The sequence below is a fragment of the Ambystoma mexicanum genome, chromosome 2q, assembly GCF_040938575.1.
Source record: "Ambystoma mexicanum isolate Mex_15411 chromosome 2q, UKY_AmexF1_1, whole genome shotgun sequence".
NCBI classification, from domain to species: Eukaryota; Metazoa; Chordata; class Amphibia; order Caudata; family Ambystomatidae; genus Ambystoma; species Ambystoma mexicanum.
The window spans coordinates 50,366,770-50,385,018 of NC_090924.1; positions in this window are offsets into that span (position 1 = coordinate 50,366,770).

Consider the following 18,249-nt stretch of genomic DNA (forward strand, 5'->3'; position numbering starts at 1 on the left):
TCAGTCATAAGTCAAGGCCTAAGGGAGGGCTGCTCTTTTCCAGTGCACCCCGCAAGGGCGACTTCTTCCCAAGGAAACGCCCAGACGGGAGGAACCGCTCAGTTTCTCACACCAGCACGGGTACCGAGGCTAATTCAGCTACCGGCGGCCAGGCCGAGGGGTCTGTAGATCCTTCCAGAGACAGTGCTGAGAGACCGCAAGGTTCTTTTACCGGGTGTACACCTGAGGGGCTATGCACTTGTACCTGCAACATGGCAGAGGGGGCGCCTGTACCCAGCACTACCGGCAACTCTGCTGAGGGTGACATTCCTACCAGGCCTCGGCCTGAGGTGCAGGGTAGGTCTCATGCTCCATCGCCAAGAGTCCTGGAGGAGGCCGGGCCCAGTGAGCCAAGCACCATGACTTTGGCACGTGGCATGCAGCTCGACAAGATGGCCACCACGCCAGACAAGATGGCCGCCCGAGGAATGCAGCAGGTGGGAGAACGAGTTACAAGGTGGGACTGGTGTCAACCAGCTACGTGGCCTACAGTTTATCCTTCAGCAGCACAGGACAGGTTTACCCCGCAAACAGCTAGACAGAGTATGCAGCGGCATCAGCAGCCGTCCGCTACCTGTCAATATCACCTGCCAACCCACGGGCCTGCGACGACAGGTTCTTTGAAAAGTTCCTCATGCTCATGTCCTCAGATGGGGTCCTTCCTTAGGGATGTAATCATGGACATGCTCGCTCTGGCCCCTCCCCCTGCACCTATAGTTATTCCTCCTATAGCTCCAGCACTGCAGGCCCCGTTGCAGCCCCTGCTGCCACGCCGGCTCCTTCGATTCTGGCGCCCCTGCCTTCCACTGTTCAGGCGGTTCCGTACTAGCCTCTGCTGCAGCCTCCGGCTCCGGTCTCCACACCTCAGCCCTCGGCGCCCAGCACCCCTCCACTCGTTCCAGACAAGCCGGACACCCTGGTGGATGCAGACGAGGAAAAAGACCTCGACACACCATCAACAGTCTAGGCCTTCCACGAATGACTCACAGGTCTGGCAGAGTGAAGGCTTCAGCCCCGGCGTGGGAACTCAACGTGGTACTGACAAGGCTCATGGGGGCCGCCTTCGAACCTATGCATCAGGCCACTCTCAAGTTCCTTTCGTGGAAAACGCCTTTTATTGTGGCCATCATCCCTGCCAGGAGGGTAGTTGAGATCCAGGCCCTGTCCTGCAAGAGGCCTTATCTGACTTTTCACATCACGAGGGTGGTGCTGGGGGCGCACCCTTCCTTCATGCCAAAGGTTCCGTCAGAATTCCACCTCAACAAACATTTGGTGTTGCCTGTGTTTTTTCCGACACCTTTGTCGCTGGCTGGAAGGACTTTGCACTCGCTGGATGTGGCGCGTGCTCTGAAGTTCTATGTGGCACGCACAAAGAGTTTACGGAAGATGTCTCAACCTTTCGTGAACTTTGGTCCTGTGAACCATGGGAAAGCTTGGTCCAAGGCTTCCATTTCCAGGTGGCTCTCCGCCTGTATTACACACTGTCACCGTTTGGCAAACCGACCAATGCCTGACCGGCTGAGAGCTCATTCCACCAGAGCGATCGCTGCGACGACTTCATTCCTGTCTGGTGTGCCCCTGCTGGACATCTGCAGGGCTGCTATGTGGAGGTCTACACACACCTTCACAAGATTCTACAGCGTCGAAAGGGATTCCAGAGAGGACTCCAGGGTCGGCCAAGCAGTGCTACGCAACCTGTTCCCTTGAAGGTGAGCCTGTTCCGGAGGTAACAGTAATTGCTTCTGTTGAGCCTTGCCACCTCACGTCGTTGTGTATTTCTGTACTGCTATTCTTTATGTGAATCCATGCCAGACCCCATGCTGGAGAAGGAACAAGTTACTTACCTGTAACTGTTGTACTCTTTCGTCCTGTCCCCTTTCCTCCAGACTGCATGGGCGCCTCTCGTTAGGGAAGGGAGACGGAACCTTTTTCACCAGAAGAAATCTTCCCATTTAAATTTAGAGGTACGCGGGGGCGTAGCCCTGGGAGCATGCGCTCGCCTCACTCTGCCCACCGGCGCCAGTCCCCTTTTCCGCGTCAACAGAAACAGGCCCATTTCACCAGCGCTCCTGGGATTGTCTTCGGACATGTAATACCACGCGCTCTTCCCCGGATACTTTCTTCTGTCTTTCCTCCCCGATGCATTTCGACTTCAGCGGGCTTCAGCAGATGTCCAGCCTGCGAGGTGCTCTTCCCTACATCGGATCCCCACGTTCTTTGCCTCCGCTGCCTTGGCCCCGACCATGGATGGGAGGGTTGCACAAAATGCAAAGCACATTCTTTGCGTGCTTTGACTAGCTAGGTGGACAGAGCTCTTCGAGAAGTCGCCCCCAGAGGACTTGAAGGACTTTTGTCAGTCATAAGTCAAGGCCTAAGGGAGGGCTGCTCTTTTCCAGTGCACCCCGCAAGGGCGACTTCTTCCCAAGGAAACGCCCAGACGGGAGGAACCGCTCAGTTTCTCACACCAGCACGGGTACCGAGGCTAATTCAGCTACCGGCGGCCAGGCCGAGGGGTCTGTAGATCCTTCCAGAGACAGTGCTGAGAGACCGCAAGGTTCTTTTACCGGGTGTACACCTGAGGGGCTATGCACTTGTACCTGCAACATGGCAGAGGGGGCGCCTGTACCCAGCACTACCGGCAACTCTGCTGAGGGTGACAATCCTACCAGGCCTCGGCCTGAGGTGCAGGGTAGGTCTCATGCTCCATCGCCAAGAGTCCTGGAGGAGGCCGGGCCCAGTGAGCCAAGCACCATGACTTTGGCACATGGCATGCAGCTCGACAAGATGGCCACCACGCCAGACAAGATGGCCGCCCGAGGAATGCAGCAGGTGGGAGAACGAGTTACAAGGTGGGACTGGTGTCAACCAGGTACGTGGCCTACAGTTTATCCTTCAGCAGCACAGGACAGGTTTACCCCGCAAACAGCTAGACAGAGTATGCAGCGGCATCAGCTGCCGTCCACTACCTGTCAATATCACCTGCCAACCCACGGGCCTGCGCCGACAGGTTCTTTGAAAAGTTCCTCATGCTCATGTCCTCAGATGGGGTCCTTCCTTAGGGATGTAATCATGGACATGCTCGCTCTGGCCCCTCCCCCTGCACCTATAGTTATTCCTCCTATAGCTCCAGCACTGCAGGCCCCGTTGCAGCCCCTGCTGCCACGCCGGCTCCTTCGATTCTGGCGCCCCTGCCTTCCACTGTTCAGGCGGTTCCGTACTAGCCTCTGCTGCAGCCTCCGGCTCCGGTCTCCACACCGCAGCCCTCGGCGCCCAGCACCCCTCCACTCGTTCCAGACAAGCCGGACACCCTGATGGATGCAGACGAGGAAAAAGACCTCGACACACCATCAACAGTCTAGGCCTTCCACGAATGACTCACAGGTCTGGCAGAGTGAAGGCTTCAGCCCCGGCGTGGGAACTCAACGTGGTACTGACAAGGCTCATGGGGGCCGCCTTCGAACCTATGCATCAGGCCACTCTCAAGTTCCTTTCGTGGAAAACGCCTTTTATTGTGGCCATCATCCCTGCCAGGAGGGTAGTTGAGATCCAGGCCCTGTCCTGCAAGTGGCCTTATCTGACTTTTCACATCACGAGGGTGGTGCTGCGGGCGCACCCTTCCTTCATGCCAAAGGTTCCATCAGAATTCCACCTCAACAAACATTTGGTGTTGCCTGTGTTTTTTCCGAAGAGTTTACGGAAGATGTCTCAACCTTTCGTGAACTTTGGTCCTGTGAACCATGGGAAAGCTTGGTCCAAGGCTTCCATTTCCAGGTGGCTCTCCGCCTGTATTACACACTGTCACCGTTTGGCAAACCGACCAATGCCTGACCGGCTGAGAGCTCATTCGACCAGAGCGATCGCTGCGACGACTTCGTTCCTGTCTGGTGTGCCCCTGCTGGACATCTGCAGGGCTGCTATGTGGAGGTCTACACACACCTTCACAAGATTCTACAGCGTCGAAAGGGATTCCAGAGAGGACTCCATGGTCGGCCAAGCAGTGCTACGCAACCTGTTCCCTTGAAGGTGAGCCTGTTCCGGAGGTAACAGTAATTGCTTCTGTTGAGCCTTGCCACCTCACGTCGTTGTGTATTTCTGTACTGCTATTTATTCTTTATGTGAATCCATGCCAGACCCCATGCTGGAGAAGGAACAAGTTACTTACCTGTAACTGTTGTACTCTTTCGTCCTGTCCCCTTTCCTCCATACTGCATGGGCGCCTCTCGTTAGGGAAGGGAGACGGAACCTTTTTCACCAGAAGAAATCTTCCCATTTAAATTTAGAGGCACGCGGGGGCGTAGCCCTGGGAGCATGCGCTCGCCTGACTCTGCCCACCGGCGCCAGTCCCCTTTTCCGCGTCAACAGGAACAGGCCCATTTCACCAGCGCTCCTGGGATTGTCTTCGGACATGTAATACCACGCGCTCTTCCCCGGATACTTTCTTCTGTCTTTCCTCCCCGATGCATTTCGACTTCAGCGGGCTTCAGCAGATGTCCAGCCTGCGAGGTGCTCTTCCCTACATCGGATCCCCACGTTCTTTGCCTCCGCTGCCTTGGCCCCGACCATGGATGGGAGGGTTGCACAAAATGCAAAGCACATTCTTTGCGTGCTTTGACTAGCTAGGTGGACAGAGCTCTTCGAGAAGTCGCCCCCAGAGGACTTGAAGGACTTTTGTCAGTCATAAGTCAAGGCCTAAGGGAGGGCTGCTCTTTTCCAGTGCACCCCGCAAGGGCGACTTCTTCCCAAGGAAACGCCCAGACGGGAGGAACCGCTCAGTTTCTCACACCAGCACGGGTACCGAGGCTAATTCAGCTACCGGCGGCCAGGCCGAGGGGTCTGTAGATCCTTCCAGAGACAGTGCTGAGAGACCGCAAGGTTCTTTTACCGGGTGTACACCTGAGGGGCTATGCACTTGTACCTGCAACATGGCAGAGGGGGCGCCTGTACCCAGCACTACCGGCAACTCTGCTGAGGGTGACAATCCTACCAGGCCTCGGCCTGAGGTGCAGGGTAGGTCTCATGCTCCATCGCCAAGAGTCCTGGAGGAGGCCGGGCCCAGTGAGCCAAGCACCATGACTTTGGCACATGGCATGCAGCTCGACAAGATGGCCACCACGCCAGACAAGATGGCCGCCCGAGGAATGCAGCAGGTGGGAGAACGAGTTACAAGGTGGGACTGGTGTCAACCAGGTACGTGGCCTACAGTTTATCCTTCAGCAGCACAGGACAGGTTTACCCCGCAAACAGCTAGACAGAGTATGCAGCGGCATCAGCTGCCGTCCGCTACCTGTCAATATCACCTGCCAACCCACGGGCCTGCGCCGACAGGTTCTTTGAAAAGTTCCTCATGCTCATGTCCTCAGATGGGGTCCTTCCTTAGGGATGTAATCATGGACATGCTCGCTCTGGCCCCTCCCCCTGCACCTATAGTTATTCCTCCTATAGCTCCAGCACTGCAGGCCCCGTTGCAGCCCCTGCTGCCACGCCGGCTCCTTCGATTCTGGCGCCCCTGCCTTCCACTGTTCAGGCGGTTCCGTACTAGCCTCTGCTGCAGCCTCCGGCTCCGGTCTCCACACCGCAGCCCTCGGCGCCCAGCACCCCTCCACTCGTTCCAGACAAGCCGGACACCCTGATGGATGCAGACGAGGAAAAAGACCTCGACACACCATCAACAGTCTAGGCCTTCCACGAATGACTCACAGGTCTGGCAGAGTGAAGGCTTCAGCCCCGGCGTGGGAACTCAACGTGGTACTGACAAGGCTCATGGGGGCCGCCTTCGAACCTATGCATCAGGCCACTCTCAAGTTCCTTTCGTGGAAAACGCCTTTTATTGTGGCCATCATCCCTGCCAGGAGGGTAGTTGAGATCCAGGCCCTGTCCTGCAAGCGGCCTTATCTGACTTTTCACATCACGAGGGTGGTGCTGCGGGCGCACCCTTCCTTCATGCCAAAGGTTCCATCAGAATTCCACCTCAACAAACATTTGGTGTTGCCTGTGTTTTTTCCGAAGAGTTTACGGAAGATGTCTCAACCTTTCGTGAACTTTGGTCCTGTGAACCATGGGAAAGCTTGGTCCAAGGCTTCCATTTCCAGGTGGCTCTCCGCCTGTATTACACACTGTCACCGTTTGGCAAACCGACCAATGCCTGACCGGCTGAGAGCTCATTCGACCAGAGCGATCGCTGCGACGACTTCGTTCCTGTCTGGTGTGCCCCTGCTGGACATCTGCAGGGCTGCTATGTGGAGGTCTACACACACCTTCACAAGATTCTACAGCGTCGAAAGGGATTCCAGAGAGGACTCCAGGGTCGGCCAAGCAGTGCTACGCAACCTGTTCCCTTGAAGGTGAGCCTGTTCCGGAGGTAACAGTAATTGCTTCTGTTGAGCCTTGCCACCTCACGTCGTTGTGTATTTCTGTACTGCTATTTATTCTTTATGTGAATCCATGCCAGACCCCATGCTGGAGAAGGAACAAGTTACTTACCTGTAACTGTTGTACTCTTTCGTCCTGTCCCCTTTCCTCCATACTGCATGGGCGCCTCTCGTTAGGGAAGGGAGACGGAACCTTTTTCACCAGAAGAAATCTTCCCATTTAAATTTAGAGGCACGCGGGGGCGTAGCCCTGGGAGCATGCGCTCGCCTGACTCTGCCCACCGGCGCCAGTCCCCTTTTCCGCGTCAACAGGAACAGGCCCATTTCACCAGCGCTCCTGGGATTGTCCTCGGACATGTAATACCACGCGCTCTTCCCCGGATACTTTCTTCTGTCTTTCCTCCCCGATGCATTTCGACTTCAGCGGGCTTCAGCAGATGTCCAGCCTGCGAGGTGCTCTTCCCTACATCGGATCCCCACGTTCTTTGCCTCCGCTGCCTTGGCCCCGACCATGGATGGGAGGGTTGCACAAAATGCAAAGCACATTCTTTGCGTGCTTTGACTAGCTAGGTGGACAGAGCTCTTCGAGAAGTCGCCCCCAGAGGACTTGAAGGACTTTTGTCAGTCATAAGTCAAGGCCTAAGGGAGGGCTGCTCTTTTCCAGTGCACCCCGCAAGGGCGACTTCTTCCCAAGGAAACGCCCAGACGGGAGGAACCGCTCAGTTTCTCACACCAGCACGGGTACCGAGGCTAATTCAGCTACCGGCGGCCAGGCCGAGGGGTCTGTAGATCCTTCCAGAGACAGTGCTGAGAGACCGCAAGGTTCTTTTACCGGGTGTACACCTGAGGGGCTATGCACTTGTACCTGCAACATGGCAGAGGGGGCGCCTGTACCCAGCACTACCGGCAACTCTGCTGAGGGTGACATTCCTACCAGGCCTCGGCCTGAGGTGCAGGGTAGGTCTCATGCTCCATCGCCAAGAGTCCTGGAGGAGGCCGGGCCCAGTGAGCCAAGCACCATGACTTTGGCACGTGGCATGCAGCTCGACAAGATGGCCACCACGCCAGACAAGATGGCCGCCCGAGGAATGCAGCAGGTGGGAGAACGAGTTACAAGGTGGGACTGGTGTCAACCAGCTACGTGGCCTACAGTTTATCCTTCAGCAGCACAGGACAGGTTTACCCCGCAAACAGCTAGACAGAGTATGCAGCGGCATCAGCAGCCGTCCGCTACCTGTCAATATCACCTGCCAACCCACGGGCCTGCGACGACAGGTTCTTTGAAAAGTTCCTCATGCTCATGTCCTCAGATGGGGTCCTTCCTTAGGGATGTAATCATGGACATGCTCGCTCTGGCCCCTCCCCCTGCACCTATAGTTATTCCTCCTATAGCTCCAGCACTGCAGGCCCCGTTGCAGCCCCTGCTGCCACGCCGGCTCCTTCGATTCTGGCGCCCCTGCCTTCCACTGTTCAGGCGGTTCCGTACTAGCCTCTGCTGCAGCCTCCGGCTCCGGTCTCCACACCTCAGCCCTCGGCGCCCAGCACCCCTCCACTCGTTCCAGACAAGCCGGACACCCTGGTGGATGCAGACGAGGAAAAAGACCTCGACACACCATCAACAGTCTAGGCCTTCCACGAATGACTCACAGGTCTGGCAGAGTGAAGGCTTCAGCCCCGGCGTGGGAACTCAACGTGGTACTGACAAGGCTCATGGGGGCCGCCTTCGAACCTATGCATCAGGCCACTCTCAAGTTCCTTTCGTGGAAAACGCCTTTTATTGTGGCCATCATCCCTGCCAGGAGGGTAGTTGAGATCCAGGCCCTGTCCTGCAAGAGGCCTTATCTGACTTTTCACATCACGAGGGTGGTGCTGGGGGCGCACCCTTCCTTCATGCCAAAGGTTCCGTCAGAATTCCACCTAAACAAACATTTGGTGTTGCCTGTGTTTTTTCCGACACCTTTGTCGCTGGCTGGAAGGACTTTGCACTCGCTGGATGTGGCGCGTGCTCTGAAGTTCTATGTGGCACGCACAAAGAGTTTACGGAAGATGTCTCAACCTTTCGTGAACTTTGGTCCTGTGAACCATGGGAAAGCTTGGTCCAAGGCTTCCATTTCCAGGTGGCTCTCCGCCTGTATTACACACTGTCACCGTTTGGCAAACCGACCAATGCCTGACCGGCTGAGAGCTCATTCCACCAGAGCGATCGCTGCGACGACTTCATTCCTGTCTGGTGTGCCCCTGCTGGACATCTGCAGGGCTGCTATGTGGAGGTCTACACACACCTTCACAAGATTCTACAGCGTCGAAAGGGATTCCAGAGAGGACTCCAGGGTCGGCCAAGCAGTGCTACGCAACCTGTTCCCTTGAAGGTGAGCCTGTTCCGGAGGTAACAGTAATTGCTTCTGTTGAGCCTTGCCACCTCACGTCGTTGTGTATTTCTGTACTGCTATTCTTTATGTGAATCCATGCCAGACCCCATGGTGGAGAAGGAACAAGTTACTTACCTGTAACTGTTGTACTCTTTCGTCCTGTCCCCTTTCCTCCAGACTGCATGGGCGCCTCTCGTTAGGGAAGGGAGACGGAACCTTTTTCACCAGAAGAAATCTTCCCATTTAAATTTAGAGGTACGCGGGGGCGTAGCCCTGGGAGCATGCGCTCGCCTCACTCTGCCCACCGGCGCCAGTCCCCTTTTCCGCGTCAACAGAAACAGGCCCATTTCACCAGCGCTCCTGGGATTGTCTTCGGACATGTAATACCACGCGCTCTTCCCCGGATACTTTCTTCTGTCTTTCCTCCCCGATGCATTTCGACTTCAGCGGGCTTCAGCAGATGTCCAGCCTGCGAGGTGCTCTTCCCTACATCGGATCCCCACGTTCTTTGCCTCCGCTGCCTTGGCCCCGACCATGGATGGGAGGGTTGCACAAAATGCAAAGCACATTCTTTGCGTGCTTTGACTAGCTAGGTGGACAGAGCTCTTCGAGAAGTCGCCCCCAGAGGACTTGAAGGACTTTTGTCAGTCATAAGTCAAGGCCTAAGGGAGGGCTGCTGTTTTCCAGTGCACCCCGCAAGGGCGACTTCTTCCCAAGGAAACGCCCAGACGGGAGGAACCGCTCAGTTTCTCACACCAGCACGGGTACCGAGGCTAATTCAGCTACCGGCGGCCAGGCCGAGGGGTCTGTAGATCCTTCCAGAGACAGTGCTGAGAGACCGCAAGGTTCTTTTACCGGGTGTACACCTGAGGGGCTATGCACTTGTACCTGCAACATGGCAGAGGGGGCGCCTGTACCCAGCACTACCGGCAACTCTGCTGAGGGTGACAATCCTACCAGGCCTCGGCCTGAGGTGCAGGGTAGGTCTCATGCTCCATCGCCAAGAGTCCTGGAGGAGGCCGGGCCCAGTGAGCCAAGCACCATGACTTTGGCACATGGCATGCAGCTCGACAAGATGGCCACCACGCCAGACAAGATGGCCGCCCGAGGAATGCAGCAGGTGGGAGAACGAGTTACAAGGTGGGACTGGTGTCAACCAGGTACGTGGCCTACAGTTTATCCTTCAGCAGCACAGGACAGGTTTACCCCGCAAACAGCTAGACAGAGTATGCAGCGGCATCAGCTGCCGTCCGCTACCTGTCAATATCACCTGCCAACCCACGGGCCTGCGCCGACAGGTTCTTTGAAAAGTTCCTCATGCTCATGTCCTCAGATGGGGTCCTTCCTTAGGGATGTAATCATGGACATGCTCGCTCTGGCCCCTCCCCCTGCACCTATAGTTATTCCTCCTATAGCTCCAGCACTGCAGGCCCCGTTGCAGCCCCTGCTGCCACGCCGGCTCCTTCGATTCTGGCGCCCCTGCCTTCCACTGTTCAGGCGGTTCCGTACTAGCCTCTGCTGCAGCCTCCGGCTCCGGTCTCCACACCGCAGCCCTCGGCGCCCAGCACCCCTCCACTCGTTCCAGACAAGCCGGACACCCTGATGGATGCAGACGAGGAAAAAGACCTCGACACACCATCAACAGTCTAGGCCTTCCACGAATGACTCACAGGTCTGGCAGAGTGAAGGCTTCAGCCCCGGCGTGGGAACTCAACGTGGTACTGACAAGGCTCATGGGGGCCGCCTTCGAACCTATGCATCAGGCCACTCTCAAGTTCCTTTCGTGGAAAACGCCTTTTATTGTGGCCATCATCCCTGCCAGGAGGGTAGTTGAGATCCAGGCCCTGTCCTGCAAGCGGCCTTATCTGACTTTTCACATCACGAGGGTGGTGCTGCGGGCGCACCCTTCCTTCATGCCAAAGGTTCCATCAGAATTCCACCTCAACAAACATTTGGTGTTGCCTGTGTTTTTTCCGAAGAGTTTACGGAAGATGTCTCAACCTTTCGTGAACTTTGGTCCTGTGAACCATGGGAAAGCTTGGTCCAAGGCTTCCATTTCCAGGTGGCTCTCCGCCTGTATTACACACTGTCACCGTTTGGCAAACCGACCAATGCCTGACCGGCTGAGAGCTCATTCGACCAGAGCGATCGCTGCGACGACTTCGTTCCTGTCTGGTGTGCCCCTGCTGGACATCTGCAGGGCTGCTATGTGGAGGTCTACACACACCTTCACAAGATTCTACAGCGTCGAAAGGGATTCCAGAGAGGACTCCAGGGTCGGCCAAGCAGTGCTACGCAACCTGTTCCCTTGAAGGTGAGCCTGTTCCGGAGGTAACAGTAATTGCTTCTGTTGAGCCTTGCCACCTCACGTCGTTGTGTATTTCTGTACTGCTATTTATTCTTTATGTGAATCCATGCCAGACCCCATGCTGGAGAAGGAACAAGTTACTTACCTGTAACTGTTGTACTCTTTCGTCCTGTCCCCTTTCCTCCATACTGCATGGGCGCCTCTCGTTAGGGAAGGGAGACGGAACCTTTTTCACCAGAAGAAATCTTCCCATTTAAATTTAGAGGCACGCGGGGGCGTAGCCCTGGGAGCATGCGCTCGCCTGACTCTGCCCACCGGCGCCAGTCCCCTTTTCCGCGTCAACAGGAACAGGCCCATTTCACCAGCGCTCCTGGGATTGTCCTCGGACATGTAATACCACGCGCTCTTCCCCGGATACTTTCTTCTGTCTTTCCTCCCCGATGCATTTCGACTTCAGCGGGCTTCAGCAGATGTCCAGCCTGCGAGGTGCTCTTCCCTACATCGGATCCCCACGTTCTTTGCCTCCGCTGCCTTGGCCCCGACCATGGATGGGAGGGTTGCACAAAATGCAAAGCACATTCTTTGCGTGCTTTGACTAGCTAGGTGGACAGAGCTCTTCGAGAAGTCGCCCCCAGAGGACTTGAAGGACTTTTGTCAGTCATAAGTCAAGGCCTAAGGGAGGGCTGCTCTTTTCCAGTGCACCCCGCAAGGGCGACTTCTTCCCAAGGAAACGCCCAGACGGGAGGAACCGCTCAGTTTCTCACACCAGCACGGGTACCGAGGCTAATTCAGCTACCGGCGGCCAGGCCGAGGGGTCTGTAGATCCTTCCAGAGACAGTGCTGAGAGACCGCAAGGTTCTTTTACCGGGTGTACACCTGAGGGGCTATGCACTTGTACCTGCAACATGGCAGAGGGGGCGCCTGTACCCAGCACTACCGGCAACTCTGCTGAGGGTGACATTCCTACCAGGCCTCGGCCTGAGGTGCAGGGTAGGTCTCATGCTCCATCGCCAAGAGTCCTGGAGGAGGCCGGGCCCAGTGAGCCAAGCACCATGACTTTGGCACGTGGCATGCAGCTCGACAAGATGGCCACCACGCCAGACAAGATGGCCGCCCGAGGAATGCAGCAGGTGGGAGAACGAGTTACAAGGTGGGACTGGTGTCAACCAGCTACGTGGCCTACAGTTTATCCTTCAGCAGCACAGGACAGGTTTACCCCGCAAACAGCTAGACAGAGTATGCAGCGGCATCAGCAGCCGTCCGCTACCTGTCAATATCACCTGCCAACCCACGGGCCTGCGACGACAGGTTCTTTGAAAAGTTCCTCATGCTCATGTCCTCAGATGGGGTCCTTCCTTAGGGATGTAATCATGGACATGCTCGCTCTGGCCCCTCCCCCTGCACCTATAGTTATTCCTCCTATAGCTCCAGCACTGCAGGCCCCGTTGCAGCCCCTGCTGCCACGCCGGCTCCTTCGATTCTGGCGCCCCTGCCTTCCACTGTTCAGGCGGTTCCGTACTAGCCTCTGCTGCAGCCTCCGGCTCCGGTCTCCACACCTCAGCCCTCGGCGCCCAGCACCCCTCCACTCGTTCCAGACAAGCCGGACACCCTGGTGGATGCAGACGAGGAAAAAGACCTCGACACACCATCAACAGTCTAGGCCTTCCACGAATGACTCACAGGTCTGGCAGAGTGAAGGCTTCAGCCCCGGCGTGGGAACTCAACGTGGTACTGACAAGGCTCATGGGGGCCGCCTTCGAACCTATGCATCAGGCCACTCTCAAGTTCCTTTCGTGGAAAACGCCTTTTATTGTGGCCATCATCCCTGCCAGGAGGGTAGTTGAGATCCAGGCCCTGTCCTGCAAGAGGCCTTATCTGACTTTTCACATCACGAGGGTGGTGCTGGGGGCGCACCCTTCCTTCATGCCAAAGGTTCCGTCAGAATTCCACCTCAACAAACATTTGGTGTTGCCTGTGTTTTTTCCGACACCTTTGTCGCTGGCTGGAAGGACTTTGCACTCGCTGGATGTGGCGCGTGCTCTGAAGTTCTATGTGGCACGCACAAAGAGTTTACGGAAGATGTCTCAACCTTTCGTGAACTTTGGTCCTGTGAACCATGGGAAAGCTTGGTCCAAGGCTTCCATTTCCAGGTGGCTCTCTGCCTGTATTACACACTGTCACCGTTTGGCAAACCGACCAATGCCTGACCGGCTGAGAGCTCATTCCACCAGAGCGATCGCTGCGACGACTTCATTCCTGTCTGGTGTGCCCCTGCTGGACATCTGCAGGGCTGCTATGTGGAGGTCTACACACACCTTCACAAGATTCTACAGCGTCGAAAGGGATTCCAGAGAGGACTCCAGGGTCGGCCAAGCAGTGCTACGCAACCTGTTCCCTTGAAGGTGAGCCTGTTCCGGAGGTAACAGTAATTGCTTCTGTTGAGCCTTGCCACCTCACGTCGTTGTGTATTTCTGTACTGCTATTCTTTATGTGAATCCATGCCAGACCCCATGCTGGAGAAGGAACAAGTTACTTACCTGTAACTGTTGTACTCTTTCGTCCTGTCCCCTTTCCTCCAGACTGCATGGGCGCCTCTCGTTAGGGAAGGGAGACGGAACCTTTTTCACCAGAAGAAATCTTCCCATTTAAATTTAGAGGTACGCGGGGGCGTAGCCCTGGGAGCATGCGCTCGCCTCACTCTGCCCACCGGCGCCAGTCCCCTTTTCCGCGTCAACAGAAACAGGCCCATTTCACCAGCGCTCCTGGGATTGTCTTCGGACATGTAATACCACGCGCTCTTCCCCGGATACTTTCTTCTGTCTTTCCTCCCCGATGCATTTCGACTTCAGCGGGCTTCAGCAGATGTCCAGCCTGCGAGGTGCTCTTCCCTACATCGGATCCCCACGTTCTTTGCCTCCGCTGCCTTGGCCCCGACCATGGATGGGAGGGTTGCACAAAATGCAAAGCACATTCTTTGCGTGCTTTGACTAGCTAGGTGGACAGAGCTCTTCGAGAAGTCGCCCCCAGAGGACTTGAAGGACTTTTGTCAGTCATAAGTCAAGGCCTAAGGGAGGGCTGCTCTTTTCCAGTGCACCCCGCAAGGGCGACTTCTTCCCAAGGAAACGCCCAGACGGGAGGAACCGCTCAGTTTCTCACACCAGCACGGGTACCGAGGCTAATTCAGCTACCGGCGGCCAGGCCGAGGGGTCTGTAGATCCTTCCAGAGACAGTGCTGAGAGACCGCAAGGTTCTTTTACCGGGTGTACACCTGAGGGGCTATGCACTTGTACCTGCAACATGGCAGAGGGGGCGCCTGTACCCAGCACTACCGGCAACTCTGCTGAGGGTGACAATCCTACCAGGCCTCGGCCTGAGGTGCAGGGTAGGTCTCATGCTCCATCGCCAAGAGTCCTGGAGGAGGCCGGGCCCAGTGAGCCAAGCACCATGACTTTGGCACATGGCATGCAGCTCGACAAGATGGCCACCACGCCAGACAAGATGGCCGCCCGAGGAATGCAGCAGGTGGGAGAACGAGTTACAAGGTGGGACTGGTGTCAACCAGGTACGTGGCCTACAGTTTATCCTTCAGCAGCACAGGACAGGTTTACCCCGCAAACAGCTAGACAGAGTATGCAGCGGCATCAGCTGCCGTCCACTACCTGTCAATATCACCTGCCAACCCACGGGCCTGCGCCGACAGGTTCTTTGAAAAGTTCCTCATGCTCATGTCCTCAGATGGGGTCCTTCCTTAGGGATGTAATCATGGACATGCTCGCTCTGGCCCCTCCCCCTGCACCTATAGTTATTCCTCCTATAGCTCCAGCACTGCAGGCCCCGTTGCAGCCCCTGCTGCCACGCCGGCTCCTTCGATTCTGGCGCCCCTGCCTTCCACTGTTCAGGCGGTTCCGTACTAGCCTCTGCTGCAGCCTCCGGCTCCGGTCTCCACACCGCAGCCCTCGGCGCCCAGCACCCCTCCACTCGTTCCAGACAAGCCGGACACCCTGATGGATGCAGACGAGGAAAAAGACCTCGACACACCATCAACAGTCTAGGCCTTCCACGAATGACTCACAGGTCTGGCAGAGTGAAGGCTTCAGCCCCGGCGTGGGAACTCAACGTGGTACTGACAAGGCTCATGGGGGCCGCCTTCGAACCTATGCATCAGGCCACTCTCAAGTTCCTTTCGTGGAAAACGCCTTTTATTGTGGCCATCATCCCTGCCAGGAGGGTAGTTGAGATCCAGGCCCTGTCCTGCAAGTGGCCTTATCTGACTTTTCACATCACGAGGGTGGTGCTGCGGGCGCACCCTTCCTTCATGCCAAAGGTTCCATCAGAATTCCACCTCAACAAACATTTGGTGTTGCCTGTGTTTTTTCCGAAGAGTTTACGGAAGATGTCTCAACCTTTCGTGAACTTTGGTCCTGTGAACCATGGGAAAGCTTGGTCCAAGGCTTCCATTTCCAGGTGGCTCTCCGCCTGTATTACACACTGTCACCGTTTGGCAAACCGACCAATGCCTGACCGGCTGAGAGCTCATTCGACCAGAGCGATCGCTGCGACGACTTCGTTCCTGTCTGGTGTGCCCCTGCTGGACATCTGCAGGGCTGCTATGTGGAGGTCTACACACACCTTCACAAGATTCTACAGCGTCGAAAGGGATTCCAGAGAGGACTCCATGGTCGGCCAAGCAGTGCTACGCAACCTGTTCCCTTGAAGGTGAGCCTGTTCCGGAGGTAACAGTAATTGCTTCTGTTGAGCCTTGCCACCTCACGTCGTTGTGTATTTCTGTACTGCTATTTATTCTTTATGTGAATCCATGCCAGACCCCATGCTGGAGAAGGAACAAGTTACTTACCTGTAACTGTTGTACTCTTTCGTCCTGTCCCCTTTCCTCCATACTGCATGGGCGCCTCTCGTTAGGGAAGGGAGACGGAACCTTTTTCACCAGAAGAAATCTTCCCATTTAAATTTAGAGGCACGCGGGGGCGTAGCCCTGGGAGCATGCGCTCGCCTGACTCTGCCCACCGGCGCCAGTCCCCTTTTCCGCGTCAACAGGAACAGGCCCATTTCACCAGCGCTCCTGGGATTGTCTTCGGACATGTAATACCACGCGCTCTTCCCCGGATACTTTCTTCTGTCTTTCCTCCCCGATGCATTTCGACTTCAGCGGGCTTCAGCAGATGTCCAGCCTGCGAGGTGCTCTTCCCTACATCGGATCCCCACGTTCTTTGCCTCCGCTGCCTTGGCCCCGACCATGGATGGGAGGGTTGCACAAAATGCAAAGCACATTCTTTGCGTGCTTTGACTAGCTAGGTGGACAGAGCTCTTCGAGAAGTCGCCCCCAGAGGACTTGAAGGACTTTTGTCAGTCATAAGTCAAGGCCTAAGGGAGGGCTGCTCTTTTCCAGTGCACCCCGCAAGGGCGACTTCTTCCCAAGGAAACGCCCAGACGGGAGGAACCGCTCAGTTTCTCACACCAGCACGGGTACCGAGGCTAATTCAGCTACCGGCGGCCAGGCCGAGGGGTCTGTAGATCCTTCCAGAGACAGTGCTGAGAGACCGCAAGGTTCTTTTACCGGGTGTACACCTGAGGGGCTATGCACTTGTACCTGCAACATGGCAGAGGGGGCGCCTGTACCCAGCACTACCGGCAACTCTGCTGAGGGTGACAATCCTACCAGGCCTCGGCCTGAGGTGCAGGGTAGGTCTCATGCTCCATCGCCAAGAGTCCTGGAGGAGGCCGGGCCCAGTGAGCCAAGCACCATGACTTTGGCACATGGCATGCAGCTCGACAAGATGGCCACCACGCCAGACAAGATGGCCGCCCGAGGAATGCAGCAGGTGGGAGAACGAGTTACAAGGTGGGACTGGTGTCAACCAGGTACGTGGCCTACAGTTTATCCTTCAGCAGCACAGGACAGGTTTACCCCGCAAACAGCTAGACAGAGTATGCAGCGGCATCAGCTGCCGTCCGCTACCTGTCAATATCACCTGCCAACCCACGGGCCTGCGCCGACAGGTTCTTTGAAAAGTTCCTCATGCTCATGTCCTCAGATGGGGTCCTTCCTTAGGGATGTAATCATGGACATGCTCGCTCTGGCCCCTCCCCCTGCACCTATAGTTATTCCTCCTATAGCTCCAGCACTGCAGGCCCCGTTGCAGCCCCTGCTGCCACGCCGGCTCCTTCGATTCTGGCGCCCCTGCCTTCCACTGTTCAGGCGGTTCCGTACTAGCCTCTGCTGCAGCCTCCGGCTCCGGTCTCCACACCGCAGCCCTCGGCGCCCAGCACCCCTCCACTCGTTCCAGACAAGCCGGACACCCTGATGGATGCAGACGAGGAAAAAGACCTCGACACACCATCAACAGTCTAGGCCTTCCACGAATGACTCACAGGTCTGGCAGAGTGAAGGCTTCAGCCCCGGCGTGGGAACTCAACGTGGTACTGACAAGGCTCATGGGGGCCGCCTTCGAACCTATGCATCAGGCCACTCTCAAGTTCCTTTCGTGGAAAACGCCTTTTATTGTGGCCATCATCCCTGCCAGGAGGGTAGTTGAGATCCAGGCCCTGTCCTGCAAGCGGCCTTATCTGACTTTTCACATCACGAGGGTGGTGCTGCGGGCGCACCCTTCCTTCATGCCAAAGGTTCCATCAGAATTCCACCTCAACAAACATTTGGTGTTGCCTGTGTTTTTTCCGAAGAGTTTACGGAAGATGTCTCAACCTTTCGTGAACTTTGGTCCTGTGAACCATGGGAAAGCTTGGTCCAAGGCTTCCATTTCCAGGTGGCTCTCCGCCTGTATTACACACTGTCACCGTTTGGCAAACCGACCAATGCCTGACCGGCTGAGAGCTCATTCGACCAGAGCGATCGCTGCGACGACTTCGTTCCTGTCTGGTGTGCCCCTGCTGGACATCTGCAGGGCTGCTATGTGGAGGTCTACACACACCTTCACAAGATTCTACAGCGTCGAAAGGGATTCCAGAGAGGACTCCAGGGTCGGCCAAGCAGTGCTACGCAACCTGTTCCCTTGAAGGTGAGCCTGTTCCGGAGGTAACAGTAATTGCTTCTGTTGAGCCTTGCCACCTCACGTCGTTGTGTATTTCTGTACTGCTATTTATTCTTTATGTGAATCCATGCCAGACCCCATGCTGGAGAAGGAACAAG